Source organism: Amblyomma americanum, chromosome 3 (genome assembly GCF_052857255.1).
Source record: "Amblyomma americanum isolate KBUSLIRL-KWMA chromosome 3, ASM5285725v1, whole genome shotgun sequence".
Taxonomy (NCBI): Eukaryota; Metazoa; Arthropoda; class Arachnida; order Ixodida; family Ixodidae; genus Amblyomma; species Amblyomma americanum.
Genome location: NC_135499.1, coordinates 9515350 through 9524087, shown reverse-complemented (window position 1 = coordinate 9524087; position 8738 = coordinate 9515350).

The window sequence follows — 8738 nt, the reverse complement described above, 5'->3', positions numbered from 1 at the left end:
TTTAAAATGCGTCTTCCTACACTTTTAACCTTATGTCACTTCTCTGCTTTTGAGCCACCAATCTTCCAATCGCTTTTTTCTATTTCCACCGCAGATTTATTTACATGACTATTATCTCTAAACCCTAGGACCACAGGAAGAGTTACTGTGCCTGCATCGACATCGGGATGGATACCATCACATTTTAGTATGAGGTGTTCTATTGTTTCTACGGATTTCTACAATCATAAAACGCTTCCTTCCTGATTCTTTTCCATTGAATCTATCCAATTTTTACCTTCCGCGTTTTTAACCTGTCGTTTAATGCTCTGTCTTTCTCCGTCCTCATTTCTAGCATACTTACTGGCTAGCTTTCTAGTTCTTTTCCGCCATTGTGAGCCAACGGTCTTTCTGTATAGGCATTTAAATACCTTAGCTGCCCATCTGTTATCGTCCAATTTCCTCAGGCGTTTTCGTATAGTATTTTACCCTAAGCTTCCCGTGCTTCGAACGATGCCCAGCCCATATCCCCCTGTACTGCCTCGTTTGTGGTTTTCCCGTGGGCACCTAGTGCTAATCTTCCAACAGCTCTCATGTACTTCTAATCTCGACTGAACTTCTGCTCTTAAGCACAGAACCGCATTCCCAAAAGCAAACCCCTTTACCATTATTCGTTTCCAAATAACTCTGAGTACTTCATACCTGTTGTACCCCCACAATGCCCTATGTTTCATTATCCCGGCATCTCTTCGCCCTTTTGCTATGAGAGACTGTTCGTGTTTCTCCGTGTACATCTGCCCTTCGTTTACCCATACCCCAAGATATTTGCATTTGGCCACTCGGAGTATTTCATGGCCTTGTATTGTAAGCTCCTGGTCAGTTGTATCGTTTAAAATCATCACACCTGACTTTGTTGCGCTAAAACTGAAACATAGAGTGTCTCCTTCGTCTCCACAGCAATTAACCAAAGTTTGCAAATCTTTCTGGCTATCTGCTAACACTACAATATCGTCCGCATACATTAAACCCAGTAGTCCTTGCTCAACCGCCCTTCCGCCTAATCTGTACGACAGATTATAACATAGATTGCTTCCTTGTAGCCTTCTTTCCATACTTATCATATAAAGCATGAATAGCAGCGCTGATAGAGGACAACCTTGCCTTAATCCTTTGTGTACCTTGACAGTTGTTTTACTCTTAATTCCTTCCCATGTTATTTCAACTTGATTTTCTCGATATATTACCTGTAGAAAATCAATCACCTAATGGCCGACACCTTCATCTTTTAATATGCTCCGCAGGAGTTCCCTGCTCACGTTGTCGTTGTCCAGGAAGGCTAAATACAGAGGTCTGTTTTCCGCCTTAGCTATTTCTATGCACTGGGTAAGCGCAAACAGGCTATCATCTAAGCGCCTACCACTTCTGAACCCGTTCTGAAGTTCTCTGAATATTCAATTACTTTCTACCCATGACTGCATTTTTATTTTCACTGCCTGCATCGCCAGCCTGTACATAACTGATGTTATCGTAATCGGTCGGAAGGATTTTATGTTCGTCTTATCGCCTTTTCCTTTATAAATCAAATTGATTTTACTCTGTTTCCAGCTGTGCGGAATTTGCATATTTGTTATGACTACCTCCAATGCTTTTATCAGCGTTTCCTTGCCTCTTGGGCCAAGTTCATTAATTGGCTTGATTGGAATTTCGTCGATCCCTGCGGACGTGCATTTCGGAATATTTGCTTCCGCTTTTATCCAATTAAGGTTGGTCAGTTCTAAACTGTTTTCTATAGTGCTGTCCTGGGTTGCTCCTTCATTTGGGGTGATTACCCTATCGTCTTTCCTAAATGATTCAACCATAACTGATGCAATGTAGTTCACAGAGTCATCTCCCTCTAAACATTTTCCCTCGGCATCGTGAATGTGTTCCTTCCGAGGCTGTACTTCCCCTCTTCGTCTATTTCCATTATTGCGAGCTTGCTATACAACCCCTGCAACATTAAGCAGTAGTCAATGGTCGCTTGCCTGTTAGGGGATTTTCCGACGTGATTTTTCCCTCACACTTAGTTTCTCTATTTACAATAACTAGGTTGTGTCGCTCACAGAAGTCTAGCATAAACTTCCCGTTACAATCTGTGTATCCATCCAGATCCTCGATGTGGCCATTCATGTCAACCAGGAGAATAATATCGACACCTTCTCCAAACTGCTTTATATCGTCTTTGAGACACTTAACTAGATCCGTGTTCTCTTGCCTGCATTTGTCCCCTGTCCCTAGATAAACTACTCCTAGCCATGTCATTTTATCGGCAATTGTACCTGATACCCAGGCATGTTCCTTGCAAGCTGACTTTATTCTTTGCCAATTTGTTCATTCATGTACCAGCATGCCTACCCCTCCTCCCTTCCTCTCCGTTGTTGTTCTGTTGCTCCCTTCCGAGACGTAGCCATCAATAAACGGTGGGTCGTTTACATCTCTGAGATGTGTCTCGCATAGAGCCTATACACCTCCTTCTTCGTCCTTTGACTGCTGTTCTATTTCTAACCACATCGCTCTCTTTCTACCGCCTTGCATGTTTTTGTACCTGATCCTGGTGCTAAACTTCTTTTTAGTAGTTTTCTTCCTGGACCTCCTAGTAGCCATTTTGCTAGGGTCAGCCGCCATTGCTACACTTTCTACTTTGCTTCTACCTACCCCTACGCCCTGGGCCGCAGTGGACCCCCTAAAAAAGCTACTGCCCGGCCTGCTAGGCGCCGGCCGATCTCGGCTCTGAACTATCCATTAAAATGGATGCCACCTCGTGTAAAGCCTCTGCCACAGCCTGCTCTATGCTCTTACATGTTTATGTCTGCCATTTCAAAGCCTTTCTCCTGGCCTAACTTCCTTATCTCTCTGTTAACAGCCACAACGTCCTTGGCAACTTCTCCGTTCCGTCCTTGCACCTCCGGCACTCCACGATCTGGACATGCTTTGCTATCGGCCTTAAATCATCAACTCCCTCCTCTAATCTTTCCACTACTTTTGCGGTTTCACCATTCAGGACATCATTTAGCCCCGCCGCTAACACTACAAAATTGCGCTCTGCAACATTCTAAGAAAGTTCGCTTTTTGTCGCTCTCACTACTGCGTCCATTTTCCTGCCTGGGAATTCCCCAACTGCTACCCGCTTATCACCCGGCCTTTACATGTTCCATTATAGTTCTTTTGCACCTTCTAATCTTTGAGTCACCACCGATAAGCACTAGGGTCCTCCCTCCTAACTTCCAGATTATGCTGCCTCTTATCATTGACTGCGACCTCATTCCTTGGGGTTAGCTTGTCCCCCTCCTCTCCATCAGACTTCCTAGCTGCCACGTGTGCGTAGCTGTTCCTGTCTGTACCTGCCTGACCTAACTCCTTATCGCTGTCTATTCCAGCGCAGGCCCCATCCAGGTGGCTGGCACACTGGAATGTCCGCCAATATGGCTTTGTTTGGCGTCGTCAGCCATTTTTGCGTCCAACAATTGACTAAGCTGTTCTTGAAGTTTGCGCTTCTCTGCCCTCTCTACCTGTAGCTCTCTTTCTAGAACTACCATACGTAACGCTAGGTTGGTGTTCGCTTGGTCAGCCCTGTACAGGCGTGCACTTAATACGCAGCATTTGCACATAAAATTCGCGCCTTCGGCATCCTCTACAGATTCGAACTGCGTTTCCTTCAAATTCACCGACGCCTCACACTCCTTGCATTTAACTTTCATTTGCTTGACCACTTTAGCAGCACTCGATTATTGCTTGTTAGAATACCTACAGGCTAAAAAAAAAAAAGAAAATACCCGCAAGCATGTGCTCAAATAAAATTCTGCCTACTGCAAACTTGATCTTGTTTACCCGCCGCTGTGGCTCAGTGGCTAGAGCGGTCGGCTACTGATCCGGAGTTCCCGGGTTCGAACCCATCCACGGCGGCTGCGTTTTTATGGAGGCAAAACGCTAAGGCGCCCGTGTGCTGTGCGATGTCAATGCACGTTAAAGATCCCCAGGTGGTCGAAATTATTCCGGGGCCCTCGACTACGGCACCTCTTTCTTCCTTTCTTATTCCACTTCCTCATTTATCCCTTCCCTTACGGCGCGGTTCAGGAGTCCGCCGATATATGAGACAGATACTGCGCCATTTAATTTCCCCAAAAACCAATTATTATTATTATTACTACTGAAAACGCCAGTGACCTAAAAAATGAATAGCTACCTGTCTAAACTAGTTAAGTCACAAATGAGCCTTGCAAATCTATAGCTGCCGACCGGAAAAGAGCTGGCCGTTAGGTCACTGACTTGCTCTTTCGCGAGCACTTCATCTAACTAGCGTAATCTAAAACTAGCATAAATCTAAACTCTCAAAATATTGAAAGAAAACATCTATTTGCCGTAGTCACGGCCTTCTCGCAGTCGTCCGTCCGGTCCCGGTCACCACGCGCAATCCGAAGAGCACCGAAAGAAGCGTCCGCACCACACGGCTGTCACCTGTCAATCTCAAAAACCTAATCTAATTAGAAAATCTAAAACAAAATCTGATCTCAAAGAGACGCGAAAGCCATCTCTAGGATTTTGACAGTACCACGTTAGATTTCTTGGTTTTATCTTCGCCACCGCTACGCCCATTGGCTGCGCTTGGTCATGTGGAGTTTGCTACATAACTGGTGTACGCTGTCTCGCGCCTTGCATCGTCTGCGCCGGGCGCGGCTGCTTCAAGCCGCGCTTGTCCACGTGCGCAAAGTTCGCGTGCGCTCTATGCCTGCGGTACGAAAGGCGAGGATGCTCGGGGTTGAGCTTTTGGCTGCGGACGTCGGCCGAAACTTAAAGCCCTTCTTTCCGCGGTTCCACGCGGCAAAATCAGAGAAACGCGACGTGCCGCTTACCCCCCTCGTAGTTTGGATTCCTCGCGTGTGTAATATGCGGTTGTGCAAAGTAGACTGTAAACTTTTCTATTGATTAGATCACTAAATGTTTAGTGTTTGTAAATAAAACCTGGCAAAAACTTACAAGGACACTGAATGCTTTTTCTTTCTTTTTCTTCAGGCATATGCACTTTAATTTTTTCTTCAGCCACTTTCCCTGTTTTAATGAGTAGAGATGAAAATATGATCGTCCTGGTGGTTGAGGCATTTTCTATAAGTGATCGATGCTGTAGCTTTACTTCTTGAATGCGTATCTAATCTAATACGCATGCGATGATGATGATGATGATAATAATAATAGTTTATTTCCAGGCAATTGTACATGATAGTAACCAGCCCGCTTAAGCATTGATGCTTGTGAGCGTGGCTGGGCAGTACAGCATGACTGCATGAGGACAAAGCCTTGCACAAAAACAAAAAAGAAAACAATATTGAAAGCGCAAATGTTCAAAAGAAATAAACAAACACATATGTGTCGCAAAGTAGCGAGGCTCAAAACAAGGTATTAGTACTGGCATAGTATATGAACAAGATTGTATTTTCCTTAATACACACAAAAAACAACAACAAGACAAGGCGTTTTTGCAACTGAACTATCATTTCACCACTACATATAAAGCAAAAGCATTGTTCCAAATAAATTTTTAATAAGGGCAGCATACGAAAACCACATGGTGTAATTCATTTGACTGCACAAATGACCGTATAAATGCCTTAATTTTTCAGACAAAGGTGAAGGTGTTGTCGGTTTCAAATTTGTTTAAACATGAAGGTACATAAAATGCGCGGGTTCTCTTTCCATAATTAGTGTACACACGTGGAATACTAAATTTTTCTATGTGGCGTAAGAGTCGTGATTTTATATTTTCCACTTTGAAGGAACATGAGAAATATCAGACTGTGTAAGTTCTTTGACGACAGACAAATTTTTGTTAACGAACAGTTTGGATTTCGTGAGAAGAAGTCAACAGAAATGGCATTGCTTAGTATAAAGGAAAAAATATTTTCTAATATGGATGACAAACAGTTCACAGTTGGACTTTTTTTAGATTTCAGGAAGGCATTTGATTCAGTTAAACATGACATTTTATTTTTTAAGCTGCCGTTTTATGGCATTCGAGGAGTTGCCTTAAATCTGATCCGTACTTATCTTTCCGGTCGCGTGCAGTATACATGTTTGAATGGTCACCAATCACAACCTGGCCAATTAATATACGGTGTTCCACAAGGGTCTATTTTGAGTCCAATATTTTTCATTCTTTATATCAATGATATAATAGCCATCCCTCGAACTCCCACAATAATTTTATATGCAGATGATACCAGTGTATTTTTTTCTGGCATGCGTCTTAGTAATATTCAGGCTGAGGCAAATGCATGGTTACAAGAATTGTCTTTATGGTTGAATATAATAAATAAACTAGAGTTAAATGTTAATAAAACAAAGCTTATTGTATTTAAGGCACGTAACAAGCCTGATAACAGTGAAATTAAGCTTACATTCAAAAATAGCGTAATTGAGCGTGTTTCTTCCTACAAATTTTTAGGCATAATCTTTGAAGAACACTTGAGTTGGACCCTGCATATTGATAAGATTCATGCCAGCATATCAAGGTCATTATGTGTATTGCATAAACTTCGAGACCTTGTTCCGAAATGGCTGAAGTGGCAATTATATTATACCCTAATTCAATCACATCTTCATTATTGTTTACTTGTTTGGGGATCTACAACGAAAACTAACCTCACGAGGCTGATAACATTACAGAAGAAAGCAATACGATATGTAGAAAACCTTGCATACAATGATCATACAGGTTTGTACTTCTCTAAGCATTCTATTCTAAAAGTCAATGAATTATTTGAGTTGAAACTGCTTTCTTATGTGTTTAACGATTTCAAACATCATCCCACTAAATATGTTCAATTAAACTCTAGTAGTGACGTGCCTTATAAACTAAGACACGTCAGTTACAGAGTACCATTCGTAAGGACTAACTATGGAACCGAAATGCTTTCATATTTAATTCCCAGTCTTCTAAATAAACATACACAGGCCATAGAAATTATTCAGAAATCTGTTTCCCAAAAGTCTTTCAATAGAAATGCTAAAGCTTACCTCCTTTCTCGTCCGAATAATTAAAGGGTTGTTCACGCAGAAATTCTTGATGTCCCTGTTTTCCGTCAACTCTGTGAATTTTCATGTTTTTCTTATTGTGATGTGCCTTGTAAATATTTACTTTATAATTATGTCATTGCAAGAGTATGCACCTTCCTCCTAGTTTTACCTTGTATAATTATGTTTTTTTTTCTTTTGCCGCTTGTCCTCAGGCAGAGTCAGGCAGAGTGCATCTGCCTTTTGCCCCTTTATCCGAGACCTTGTTGTCTGAAATAAAGATCTATCTATCTAATGTTTGTATAAAATATCAAATAAAAACTGTTTTTCTATGAATAACATATTAAAACGATTCATGCTATGTAATACATGTTCACTAAGGAACTGTGTACCACATGACAGGCTGCATGCAATTTTTTATAAAACACTATTTATTACATTTAAATTGTATGTAGATGCGGATCCATAAATATTAAGACCATACCTTAGTACTGATTCACCTAAGCTCTCGTACACCATTTTTCGTATAGGTGCATCACATAACGACTTCAGGGAGGAGAGATGTGCACATGCCATTCTTAGTTTCTTTGAAACTTCCGCGATATGATTATTCCAATATAGTGTGCTGTCGAATGTCATTCCTAAGTATTTTGCGCTGTCTATTAGTTGTACTGGGATACATGAACAATTCTCGAAACAAGTTATGTAAGTAGATTGGCTTGGTATTTGTTATGACTTTATGTGGATTGCGGGAACATGTAGGTGTGTTTTGGCTTTGTTAACCACTATTGCATTGCTTGAAAACTAAGAGAGCACGCGCTCTATATCTGTTTGAAGTATACCTCCGAGTTCGTTATAAGACGTTCCTTTTAGTACAAGGGCCGTGTCGTCTGTGTACAAATACAGCTAGGACTGCAGCGGTAAACTGGCAATTTCATTAATGTAAAAATATTGAATAAGAGGGGTCCTAGGACCAACCTTTGAGGTACTCCTGATTTAATATCCAACAATGCACTGTAGCAGTCACCTATTTTTACACAGTTGTCGATCTTTGAAATAGCTGCAAAAGAAAGGCTGGCAGGCCCCCGTGAAACCAAATTTATCTATTTTACGTAGCAGAAGTTCATGATTAATTGTATCAAATGCTTTTTGAAGGTCAAGAAAAAGTGTTAGAGCAATACGGTTCTGGTAAATTTCGGAGCAGATGAAATCATTAAAGTCTTCTAAAAGGTGAGTCGTGCTATATCCTGGTAGAAAGCTGTATTGAGCTCGGCTTAGTAATTTATTATTATGACAGAATGACACCATATTAACATGCACAACTTTTTCAGGCAATAGTTGAAAGGATAGCTATTGGTCTGTAGTTATCGCAAACACTTCGTGATCCTTTCTTTAAAAAGGAGCCTTACTACGCTGGTTTTCAATTTATTATGAATATTGCCTGTTTTTAAGGTTTCGTTGATGTCGTGAAGCAACACTGCTTTTAGTTTATCAAAATGAACAACAATATCTCTTATTCTAATTCCGTCGTACCCAGGTGATTTCGTGATTTTTAATGTTTTTACTATGTTCCAAAGTTCAGTTTCTGAGATAGGAGGCAGGTAAGCAGAATGAACATTTGAGTTATTTGCTGCGTTGTGAGCGCCACACAAAGTATTATGCGCAGGTAATTTCATCACCAAGTCAATGAAATGTCGGTTAAAATCTTCAGCTAG